Source organism: Eumetopias jubatus, unplaced genomic scaffold (genome assembly GCF_037043125.1).
Source record: "Eumetopias jubatus isolate StellerSeaLion01/CBP00866 unplaced genomic scaffold, mEumJub1_p1.0 scaffold_13, whole genome shotgun sequence".
In the NCBI taxonomy this organism is placed as follows: domain Eukaryota; kingdom Metazoa; phylum Chordata; class Mammalia; order Carnivora; family Otariidae; genus Eumetopias; species Eumetopias jubatus.
This window is the reverse complement of record NW_028274819.1, coordinates 21,851,381-21,864,956: the sequence shown is the minus strand read 5'-3', so window position 1 is coordinate 21,864,956 and position 13,576 is coordinate 21,851,381.

Here is a 13,576-nt window from a genome sequence, read left to right as displayed (position 1 = left end):
CACTAGAAGCTAAAGGAGGCATAGAAAGATTCTTCCCTAGAACAGTCAGAGAGCATGGTCCTGCTCACACCTTGACTTCAGACTTCTGGCCTCCAGACTGTGAGGCAACACACATTTGTGTTGTTTGAAGCCATCCAGTTTGTGGTGGTTTGTTCCCACAGCCCTAGAAACAGATACACTGTGTTGGCCATTTTCTTCGTATTACTTGTCACAACTGTAATCATCACTTGGTTTATTATTGCCTATTTTCAACCGTAGAGTGGAAACTCCACAAGGGGCAGGGATCTTGCCCTATGCGGTTATCTGTCATATCGCCTGGTTCTAAGAGAGTGTCTGGCAGAGATTTGGTGCTCAGTATATTCACAATAATTTAATGAATGGCATAATTGAAGGGAAACACTGATCAAGCTTTAAGGACCATGAACAAGAACACCTAAAATCATCCATTACTAGCTGCTGTATTTGCTTGTTTGCCTTCTCTACTTTAAGTTTCCTTTTTTTTCATTATGTTATGTTAATCACCATACATTACATCATTAGTTTTTGATGTAATGTTCCATGATTCATTGTTTGCGTATAACACCCAGTGCTCGATGCAGAACGTGCCCTCTTTAATACCCATCACCAGGCTAACCCATCCTCCCACCCCCCTCCCCTCTAGAGCCCTCAGTTTGTTTCTCAGAGTCCATCATCTCTCATGGTTCTTCTCCCCCTCCGATTTCCCCCCCTTCATTCTTCCCCTCCTGCTATCTTCTTTTTTTTTTTTTTAACATATAATGTATTATTTGTTTCATAGGTACAGGTCTGCGATTCAACAGTCTTACACAATTCACAGGGCTCTAAACCTACTCCTTCCCAGGAGTACAATTAATTGTGTGACTCTGTCTACAAAGGTCTATAGATTGTTATGGGACTAAAACCCCAATGGATCTTACTTAGCGTTCAGATGATGATACTTACAGAAACATCAGTGACGTTCCGTAGGAAGAGGAAAAAGCAAAGAACCCTTTGAAAGAAAAGCATGGTAAAAATAAAAAATAACTGTCTGCCACCTGTTCCATACATGTATCATGGTTTGGGTCAATTGTTGATAGTAAACATGATCACAGGTATTTTTAAACCAAGACACTCAGTAAATACAGTGGTGAAATATGTCACCTCTCTTTCATTTGGGAGGCAGTAAGGTATTAGAATGAAAAGCACAGGTTCTGGAGTCAGAGAACCCTCGTTAGAGTTCAGGCTCCCTCACTTACAAATTGTGTGACCTTGTACAAGTTGCATTCTCTTTGAGGCCTCAGTTTTCCTCACCCCTTATCCTTTGGGGAAAAAAAAGAAATAATAGTACCTACCCTAAAACTGGACAGGAAAATGACGATATTTGCAAGGTATTAGCACATTGCATGACGCATAGTAAAAATGCAGTAAATGTTGTTATTCTAAGAGTTCTTTGGTCACAGAATCCACTGATAAATATAGACTTAAAACCCATTCTTTCACTCACACATGAATGAAATATGAACTATTGCCGGCCCACAATAGAAACCTATTTTTTCCTTCTGTTGGCCTTGACCACTAACAGAGGATTAACTGATTTAAATGAACTTGAAGACCAGGAGTCACATTAACATGTAGAAGTCTTATGTCCAGTGTTGTTGTTTAATTCCCAAATAACTGATTTATCTCAAAATGCTAAAGAAACATAAAATAATCCTTCTCAAAATTGTCATTTAGCCTGTTAGAAGGCTAAAGACATCTCCATTTCATGATGAATCTAAAGGAGGATCCAGCTGTGTGTGTGACATTTTTTATTTTTTTTCCTGCATGAAGCCGTATTTATGAAGCAGACACAGGAAGAGTCTCATGTGTATTTTTAAATTTTCTTCCTATGCTATAACCATAACAGCAGTCTAGTATTTGACCATATAATTCTAATCACAGAGACAAAGGAAAAAGTGCAAGAATCATAACAATAACCAGTGGATTTTTTTTAATTGCATGATAGTTGATAAAGTATTTTTCTACTCATTAGCTTACTTGATCCTCCCAGAAGACAGGTCAAATAATTATAGGTAATATTTCCATTTCAGAGTAGAGGGAACTGAGGTCAAAAGCTTTGATTGAAGTCACAGAGCTATTTTGAGATAGAGATGGTACTACATCTACAATTTTCCACCTCAAATCTCCTTTTTTCCCATTACAACTTGCTGCAATAATTATGTAACAAGTGAGATGCACAGATTGATGATCTAGAGAGAGATTGCATGAATATGTCTAGTCTCTACCATTTCCAGATAAGATAATTTTAGTTTATCAGCTTGAATACTCTATATCTTGCCTCTCTTGAGTACTAACACCATAAAGCAGTGGTTGCATAATAGCTTTGATTGTGTTAAACTGTCATGATGCTGTTTACCCACAAAGCAAGAGACTTAATGTCACTGACTAAATCTGCCATTAAATGAAAATTCAGAAAGTTGTTTAGATATTATTCTAAATGATCCCAAAATTCATAGCAAAATGGGTAAAAGGAGGTGAATGGTTGCTTTGCCGTCTTAGCTCAACATCTGGGCTTCCCAGTGAACAGGAAAAAAGCGATCTTGTCCTGCTTCTTTCGGGGAAATCCTCCACTTAATCAAAGTCACAGCTGAATTCTTCTACCCAGACAAAGCAGTGTCCACACCCAGGCCGATGGGCCACACTGGGAAATGATTCAAGTCAGAGCCTCATCTTTCAGAGGATGTTGGAGCCTGTTTCCTCATGGCAGCCTCAGACCAGCCTCTTCCATGGCGTGATGGCAGTTTGTCACCATCTGGATAACCAGACCCTGATCCTTTAGTACGGCTACAGACATACTAAATGCAAAAGCTTGTCCTTGATGAGCTCCAAGAACCTAAGCAATCCCAAAGCACCCCAGCCTCACTTAAAGCTTCCAGAACACAAGGTCTCCTCCCTATAGATTCCATTTGCAGTATTTCAGTACTTGATTACATACCGTCTTCTGCTCTCTAATTGTTTTATGTACTGTTCCCTTCTTGTTTCTCCAACACATTCCTTAGTCATTTAATTCGTTTTTAACTCCCAAAGCATCTCATCCTGTCACTACTGTATGTACGAATTCAGCGACTCTGAGCCATGCCCTGAGCTAGGTTCTGGGGGCTGTAAAGGTGATGGATCAAGAATCTTTGTCCTCCAGAGGCTCCCAGTGTACTAATGAAGACCCTCACATTTACAGTTTATATTGATATGACCCAAGAGCTATGCTGGCAGGATAAATACATTGTTTGGGGAGTTTAAGGGAGAATGAGCTGACATAATAATCAACATGATGTTCCCTGGTAGAAAAGGAAGATGGGTTGAGGCAAGAGTATTTCAGGTAGGAAGAGTATGGCCAAATTCACCGAGTTTTTATTAAAGAGTCAGTTTGGCATGTTTGAAAAATGTCAAATGGTACAGTGAGACTGCACTGAAGAATGAAGATAGATAAGACTACAGAACATCAGCGATGTTCTGAGTGGTATTACATAGTAAAGCAACTGAATACTTTGGGATTGCCTTTCCTGCTATAATGTTAACTCACTGAGTACAGGGACAATGTGTTTCCTTCACCGCTTCATTATCAGTATATAGCACAGTGTCTGGTATATGGTAGCTATTTAGGAACATTTTTTTCAAAGGTTGATGAATGAATGAATCAATGACTGGGAGATAAAGAGAGCTGGCATGATATTCTAGGAAAGGAATAACATGATGAGATTGGGTCTTTTTTTATTTTTAGTATTTTACTTATTTATTTATTGGGGGGGCGGAGAAGCAGAGGGAGAGGGACAAGCAGACGCCACACTGAGCCTGGAGCCTGACATGGGGCTCGATTTCAGGACCCTGAGATCATGACCTGAGCCGAAATCAAGAGTCTGAGACTTAACTAACTGAGCTACCCGGGAGCCCCCAAGATTGAGTCTTAAGACAACTTTAAGTCCTACGTTGATTCTTTCTTTCTGCTTTTAAATTTGCTTTTTTTAAATAACATATACTTTATTATTTAATATGTCTCCCAGTTTCAACCTTTGTCCTCCTATATTCTCAACAAAACAATGAGAATACTCACTTAAAATGTAAATCAAATCAGGACCCTCTCTGACCAAAAGCCACCATTGGCTACTCATCTCACTTAGGGTAAAAACCATCATCCTTCAAATGGCCTAAAAGTTTTTATACCATCACTATGTCTTACTTTCCCTAAATTTAATTCTAACTTTTTCCCTTGACTATTTGCCCTTCAATCACCCTGGACTCAATCAACAAGATCAGATATACCCATATACTGCTTAAAGGAAAGAAAGGTAAGCCAGACAATTATAGAATACATCTAGTATTGACCAATTGTTTCATTCTTAAACTACTGTTTGGCCTTCTGCAAATATCAAAATGTCCCACATGTTTCATGTTTGCCCCTCCGAATCCACTCTCCAAGCTTCTTTACCTGGTAGGACATAGGCTTGTGCTACTAAATCAATGGGTTCCTTGGCCCTTTGATTTCGGATGGGCTTCATCCGATGGGGGACACCAGCAAGAGATTAGAGTGGGAATGTGTAAGCAGGCCATCTATTCTCCTGTTTCCCTCCCTGTGGGATCAGCTGGGTTCCCTGTAACCTTCAAACAAATGCTACTGCTCTTAGGTGACCCTCTCTGTATGACCCTATCCTGGGCATCAGTAACTTTCTCCCTCCTGCTGTCTTTCCAGGCCTAGGACTCGTGATAGCTCTTCTCTTCATAGCAACAAGTTACTTACTGCACCAACCCTCATGGCTCACCAAAACACTCACACCTTTGAAAAGCCATCCCTTTCTTAAACCTTATTTGAATGGTTCTAATTTGAATGTATCAGCTGTCGAGTGTCCTGTTGAGGCCTCAATGATTCACACATATTCTCTGAAGCTCAGTTTTCACACCAGTAAAGTAAAAATAATATCTACCCCTTAGGACTCTGGGGACCATTAAATCAAACAACCCTTGTAAAATAGCAAAGTAGCTGACCTGGAAGGAAGTACTCAAACAATATGAGTTTCTTGGCCTGCCGTGCTGTGACATATCATATTGTACCATAAGCGCTTGCTTATTTTGTCTGTCTCTCCCTGGAGATTGAGCACTCCTTAAAGGCAGGGCCACAGGTACAAAGATCTGAACCTGTGCATCCAGCAGGTGTCCTAAAAATGTCAATTAAATGATCAGTGAGTGAATATGGTACATCAGCAGCAGAGAGAAGACAGAACTCCAAGGCATCGCCAGGTGAAACTACAACATAAAGCCTCAGAAACTGAAAGTTCAAGATGTTATAATTAGATATAGGGGCAGAATGGGAAAGACAACTTTGATCTTTTTAGGCCCAGCTAGCTAGTCATAATCATGTTAAGAATCTCTGTCTCCCACTCTGATTCCCACTTCCTTCCTCAACTTTTAGAGCAACTCTTCTTCATTCTGTTTTTGTCACTGCACCTCTACTAATCAACAAGAGGTAGTTGCTTTTGCTGAATTTCACTTATCGTAGAGAAGAGTGTGTGTGTATGTGTGCATGTGTGCAAAAGCATGCAAGTACACACGCGTGCATACCTTTCAGTCGAAATGCCATCCTGCCATTTTTGCTTTGCATTTTTCATAAGAATGCCACAGTTTTAACTTATAGCATCAGCAGCTGAAGAGTTGAGTAGAGTCAGAAATGGGCAGCATTAAGGGCTGTGACTGTGAACATCAGCAGTATGGAAGTTCAGTGATGCCACCTGCTAGAGGCAGGAAGTAGCAGATGGACTTATGTTTGAGACCTGCTTCTTTCCTACTCCCTGGGTAGCTTTGGGCAAGTCACTGGACCTCCCCTTTCCAAAGTTCCCTCCCTTGAAAAAAAGAAATGAATATAAATAAATTAATTAATGATGTATAATATATTTATAAATATATATTTATAATTTACACAAATTTATACATTTCATATAATTTATTATATATCTATATCATTAGCGTCCCTACCTCACAGTATTGTTTTGAGAGGTAAATAAGATAAGATATTTATCATGGTAAGATGATATATTTCACACAGAGTAAGTGTGAAAGAGAACAGGATGCAAAAGAAGACAGAAAAGGAAGAAGGAAAAAAAAAGCAATAAATTATCAAAATAGCCAAAAACTAGGAAGAGTAAGAAGGATGGATGGAGGGAGGAAGACAAGAATGGAGGGAAAGGACAGAGGTCTCTTGTTATTCAAAGGAAACCCCGTCAAAGGGAACTCACTCCTGGCCCTAGTGGTCACTTTGCACAATATTTATTCTGAATGAATAACATGAGTCCTTTAACGATCCCAGCCTTTCCCATACCTGAAAAATAGAATTATACCATTTCCTTCAGTAATTTCTAATGGTCACGGAGAGAGAAAAGACAAGACGTATTCATCTCCTTTTTCTGAATACCCATAGCATTTTATCTGAAATTCCCAAATGAGATTTCTCCTTTTCTACCTTGAATTTTTCAGAATTGTGTGCATGTCTTATCTTGTCTCCTTAGACTCTACGCTCTTCAATGGCATGTCCGTGTCTGATTCACATCTCTGTTTTCCATGATAGATCCGACAGGGTACCTTCAGGAAGGTAATGCATGTAGAGAAAAGCAAACATAAATCGAAGAGCAAAGCAGGAGGCTGCCAGAGCCAGGGAGTGATGGATATGGGAAACAAGGAGGCCTAAAGCAAAGGTCCCTAATTTGCTGGTTCCTACAACAGAGAAATAAGTTGGCTAAAAAGGAAGAAGGGTGGAAAGAAAAGGGGGGTGAATGAAGTAGGAGGGAGGGAGGGAGGAAGGGTGATGGAGGGAAGGAGAAGGGATGGAAGGGGGAAGGAAGGAAGGAAGGGAGAAGGCGATGGGAGGGTAAGGAAGCAGAGGGAAGGGCAGGGAGGGGAGAGTCCATGGTAAATAAGCTTTGCCTATATAGGCACAGAAAGTTTAGCCTGTGTCTTTGCTGCAGGATTTCCTTCCCGAGGTCCTCAGTGTGCTTGAATTAATCTCTATATGGCATTTCACACATACATACCAAACACATGTGACCAAGTATTTTTATCTCTACATATCCTGAAACAGTAGTGCAGACAATCAAAAATAATGTCTTTTGAGTATTTTTTAATGTTTTTCTGTAGTGATCATCAACCTGAAAAAATATGTTCTCTGTGCCTCAAACTGAGATGGTTCATTATAATCCCACTCTCCTTTCTATCCAGGATGTTATAGAAGTAGGTCCTTCTTCCCTCCCACCCTTCCTTATAGAGTACTATATAGGACTATATACATATATATGAAACAGAGGAAAGAAAAAAAGTCATTCTGAATTTTCCCTCCTCTCCCTCCAGTGAGTTTGAGGTTAAACTTTTGCACTCTACCTACACTTCACTTGAAGATAAGGCATACTGCAACCAATTTTTGGATTTAGCTTTTCTTGGGCTCACCTTCATTCCTCTGGTTTATTGGGCCAGCTACAAAATTAGGCCAGCGTAGGGTTCATGTTCAGTATAGGCAATGTGCTTTGTGATGGGCTTCCCATGTAGATGACAAACTTGCATGTCATAGCAGGCTAAGTGAAAAAGAAAAACTTATCTCGTTATACCATCTCTGAGAGCTAGGCTAGTTCAGCTTCGTTTGATGGCAACAGAGCAAGATAATGTGGGTAATTGAATAGTTAGTAAATCCAATTCTGGACCATTCTTAGCCAACCATGAGAAGAGAGTTTAATAGGGAGTATGATGAGAGAGCCACAATGGCACATAAATGAACAATCAGAAAGAAGAAGAAGGGAAATGGACTTTAGCCCCATCAGTTAGAGGTATCGGAGAGCTGGTACCTGAGCCCAGCCCAGCCCAGCCCAGTCCAGCCCAGGACTCAGATTCCACCTGCCCCTTTGTGTGGCCTCCTGTGGCCAATTCCTTCCTCTCATATCTCTAAGTGGTAGACAAGGAATAAGAGTGATTGAAATATTCATTAGTGTAAGGAAATGTAATCATCAGGAAATTCCATTCCTTGATGCCCTCTGGCTCTTATTAGAGGGGTTAACTGAGTCAGAATGAAGCAAACCCAAATGTTTAAATCTATTTCTCCCTATTAATTTGAAAGTGCTTAAAATATACTCTCTAAAGTAATAAGTAAAAATTATTAGTAACGATACTAATTACAATTTATTACACACTTACTATGCTAAGCACATTACATGCCAGTCTTATTTATTCTCATAACACTATTATAAGATAGATATGATTATATCTGTCTTCCCAAACTATATCCCTCTCATCTCCCTACTGCCCCAGCCATCCTGGCCTCAACTCCCAGATATAAAGCTCACATACCACCCTGCCCTCAGCACCAGGGGATACAAACGATCAAAAAGAGAGAAGAAAAAATAATCACCTGTGGGTTCTTCAGGATACAGATAAGTTAAAAAAAGAACAACTCTATTGCATTTCTGTCTCTCTTTATCCTCTCAACATAAGGCTTACTACTTTACTTAATTAAAATAATTACACAAACTAAACGCCACAGAATAAATCATTTTTTAAAGGAAGTTCTTATTTTAGAATTTTATGCAGCCCAAAATGTATGAAAATAATTCTAACTGCATGTAAAATGTTCAATGGCAGTGTTTGGTGAAAAAGAAAAAAAGATACACAGCCGTGTTTACAGTGTGATGCAGATACACAGACACACAAATACACAGTAGCCAAAATGAAAACATCCCAAATGTTAAGTGTGCTCTGCTCTGGGTGGATAGGTGATTATGTTTGTTATTGACTTTGTATTTTCAGAGTTTTCTGCAGTTTCATGTGTAGCAAACATTTACTGAACACTTATGCTCTATTCTAAGAACTCTACATGTATTAACTCATCTAATTTGCACAACAATGTTAGGAGGTAGGTACTATTATTAGTCCCATTTTATAGATGAGGAAAATGAGGCAGAGAGAGGGTAAGAAGCTTACAAAAGTAGAAAGCAGCACAGCCATTATTGAACCCAGGTGGTCTGCTTTCAGAACATGAGCTTTTAACTACTACAGGCTCCTGCCTGTCATAAGAACGTTAGTCTTATAGGGGTGCCTGTGTGGCACAGTTGGTTAAGCATCTGCCTCTTTGTTCCAGCTCAGGTTGGGACCTTAGTGTCATGGGATCGAGCCCTGTGCCAGGCTCCATACCCAGGGCAGAGTCTGCTTGAGTTTCTCTCTCTCTCTGCCCTCACACCCAGCATTTGCTCTCTTCCTCTCAAATAATAAGTAAACTTAAAAAAAAAAAGAACACCAGCTTTATAATTAGAAAAAACATATTTTAGATTATTTTGTTTTTTAAATGTACTCTGCAAATTTCGTAATAATCAGAGAAAAGGAAAAAATGCACATACTGGGGGAGGTGCAGAAGGAATTTATTCAAGGCTTTTTTTCCCCCTTTTAAAATTGTCATTTCATTGAATTGCAATAGCCATCAGATTTGCTTTGGGCCATTAAAAGGCAAATTGGACATTAATTTTTGCATTTGAGTGCTTTTTCCTTTGTAATTATCAATAATGAAATTACCACAGAGTCCCTGTTTGCGGGGGGGGAAAAAGAGACATTCAAGTGTTTGTAGGTTTTTTTTTCCTTTTCTCACATTTCCGGAAATGTACCAAACAGCTGAGCTTGCAGGCTGGCATGCGCTTCCTGTAAAAATCATCACCTCACACCACCTGCTGCTGACGGGGGTCAGAGCGTGGAGTCGATTACGGAGAGGCCCACCACTGTTCAGGTGTGTTCTTTCAAGACCTTCAGTTCTACATTGCAGTTTATGGCCTGGAAAGTGGCTTCCACAACATGATCAAGCTAGGATAATGATCTCATTATAAAACCAATCAGAAACTCTGTGTAGTTTGTTGTTGTTTTTTTTAATTATTATTATTATTATTCATTGAAAGGTTGGGAGAAAACAAGAGGATAAAGAAACACGCTGTTTGGAATGTTTGCGTTTTGAAAATGGGAATTTCAGTAACAGCCGCCTTGAGTTTGTATTCCTTCCTGATCCTCACCCTCTGCCGTCCAATCCCTGGTCTGGAGCTAAATGTTAAACCTTGTGGATATGCTTGAGGTTGGATATCACTCTAAATGTGGATGGAATTTGGGATATCAGCAATACAAGCCAAAGTCCTTAAGAGGGGTCAAGAGTCGAATGCTGGAGATTTCTAAAAAAAAAAAAAAGTAAGAATTTAGATCATGAACACAAGACAGAGCTTAGAGTTAAGAATAAGATAGAACTGAATCACAGCTAGAGCATATCAGTAACAATTAAGGAGAGTCAGAGGCAAAAACCAGAGGCTAAGCTGGGCGTTTACCTACATTTGTGCTATTTGGGTGACATTACATCCTGGTTGCCCTGGAGAATTTTGGTTTATTCCTGTTGTCCACTCCAGTGTCTTGAGTTGGAAGGTAAACTACATGGGCAGAGTAAGAATTGCTGATGTGAGTGTAGTGAAGTTAAATTGGTTCATAGGATCAAAGAGGAAGCTGAAGTCCCTGCAAACAGAAATGACTGAGGGGCTCTTTAGGAAGAATAATGTTAAATACTGAGATTTCAAATGTATCTCCTTATTGTTACTCTTTATTGGCCAATAAAATCTTCTGCCCATGCTGCCTCACCCAAGTGGGAGCAGACAGAGGGAAAGGGGAATCAAGAAGGACTTGTGGTCAGTATTTGGATTGCTACCAAAAGGAAATAAGGACATAATCATAGAAAAATGAGAAAAGAATAAGAAAATACCACATAGGTCAGAAATAAGGAGCCAGAAGACTGTAGAAACGCAAACTCCATAGGAATTTGTGGTAGTCTTAGAAAGGGCATTGGACTTCCCACAGTACTGAGTAGAGTGAAATCTCATCTAGATTTTTAAGAAAGGTTGATGTCTGCTAATGTCAGAGTTTCATTAAACAAACCAACAAACAAAACACATGTATCACTCAGACCCATTTCTTTCTTATCTCAGAAGAGAAGGGGCGGCAAGAATGGTCAGATAATTACATCACTGGAGGCAGGATATGGAATCTGGCCAAGAGTATTCAATCCGAATAAAGGGATTTTCCACTTCTCTTTCATGAAAGAGTGAATTATTACCATTGTCCTCCTGTCGGGACAGCTTGTCCTCACAGGTTGCCTTCCTTTTATAGTGCTTGCTATTACAAATCCCAATTCATCCCAGGAGAGAATCTTTCACACAATAAAATTTAAATAAATTGTGCAAAGTGAGTTTTAAACAAGTTCCATGACAGGTGTAAAACCTTACTGGGGAAACTCAGTGAGAAATGTTGCCAGCTAGCACCTCGGTTGATAGCCAGCTGGGGACAGCGATGGGACACAATGTGGGCACTTCCAGGAGGGGCAGAGTGACTATGGAGATGGAGAAAGGGACCCAACAAGAAGACTGGGAAGCCACTATAAGAAAAGGCTGTCCTTCAATACTTCCATTTTCCCAAGCAAGAATGAGGCACCTTGACCTTAACTACCCAAAGACAAAGGATGATGGGACTGAAAACCATGATTTCCAGCTTCCAGCGCTTCACATAAACTGTAGGCTACTGTCAACAAAGTTCAACTTCAAGAGCCCAAGAAAGGTTTCTGGATCACCCCACCCCCAACCTCAACCTTTCCCAGACAGAGGACCAACACTGCACCATCTTAATCATCCTAAAAGGTAATTATCTCTAGGAAGAGTTGCAAATGACACTTCAGTTAGGAATTTGAATTTATGCAGGTGAGGCAGACAGGAAGGGAAGGGTGAAAAGAACAAAAATTTGTTGAGCTCCTACAAAGTGACAGGCCCTGTGCTAGTTTTTCATTTTATACTGAAATAACCCTCAATGTGTAGCGAAGAGCTTCTATTATCCCCATTTTTCAGACCAAGAAAGAACACATGAGAGGTGAAGAAACTTGCTCGAGGTAACACAGTTAGCAAGTCAGGGAGACAAAATTGGCCAACTGAAGTCCTGTGTAAGGTTGGAAAGAGGAACATCATCAAAAGTCTAGGAATCAGAGAATATGATAACACTGAGGAGCCTGGAATGTTCTTCCCCATCCCCTCCTTCTTCCCTTGGTAGCTCACTGTCCTATCTCAGTCCTTCACTGTCCTTACAGAAGCCTCCTCCACCACCCCAGTGCCAAGCAGCCTCCCTTCCCCTACAGCCCCCAGCTCCCAGTTCCCGTTTCAGCCCATTTATTTCTTGTGTAGCACTTCTGGCAATCTGGATTTAGCTTGTTTATGTATTTACTTGTTTATAAGAACCTCTAGGAAGGCAGTGACCTGGCTGGTTCTTGTTCAGCCTTCTAGACTAGATCTACCCCATACTGGATGCTCAGCAACAATTCGCTGAATGAATTAACGGATGTTTGAATAAGTGAATAAATGCATACACTAGCAACCAAAGACATAAAACAGGAAGTCTAGAATGTCCTAGGACAGATTTATCCTATTTCACAATTTTGCTTAATGCTGCTCTTATTTCTCTGAGTGACTGGGAATATCTCTGTTTTTTTCTCCCAACAAGGACGCCAGGGAGAATGACACACATACACTGGATGGATAGAGTGGGACACGACAAGGGTGTTCGTCACTCCTGCTCCCATCTCCTTCCCAGACCACATCTCCCTGAACTGGATGTTGTTGAGTCTGTGGAAAACAAAGCAGAAAGCATGTGCTTGCAGTCTCTCCTGCAGCTGGAGGCCTTAGGATGCCCCTTCCGATCTGTCACCCAGAAGCTATGAGGCTGGAGTCTATGAATCACTGTCACCTTTATGTTTTCCTCTTCCAATGCAATCTTTGCTCTGCCGGTGGCACAAGGACCCCAGGCGGTCAGGCTCAGCCTCGTGATGCACTAGATGACCTCACGTCCACGCGATGGATGCACGTCATTGCCAAGGAAAAGTAGGTTTCCTGAAGGCCCCCCTCACTCTGATATTTCCGTGTTCAGGGCTCCAGGAGGAAAAGATGCTGATGGACAGATTCAGCTTCCTCCTTTAAGCAGATCCTCCACCCCCGTGCACCTGCCACTCGATCTCTCCGTGTGGCAGTGGCCCCTCTGTCAGGAAGCATTTTGCACAGGATGCCCTCGGTGGCTCAAGAGTGGCAGGGCTGTGTCAGACGGACGGCAGTGACTGCTGCCACTGACACATTTCAGTCAAGCCTTAGCAAGCCTCTGCCACGCAGGGAAGCCGACAAGAGCTGCTGTGACTGCCTGGGGCTCAAATCGGATCATCTTTCTCCGTCTGGGGAGGAAAAAAAAAAAAAAGCCAGCCACTCAGCAGTGGGGGTGGTGGGGAAACCCTAAGGAAGCCTGAACCCTGACTTCTCTCTAGGCTCTGATGCCTGGCTCGGTGCCAAATGAAAATTACATGTGAACTCTTAGCACTGCTCCAGAGTAGCCGAGGCACACTCTGCTGCAGATGAGAACACTTCAAGGTGAAATGCCTTTCAGGAGTTGTTTTTTTTTTTTTTAGCTACTGAATCAACGTTCTTAGCTACAAATTTTAGATACATGCATTTCTATT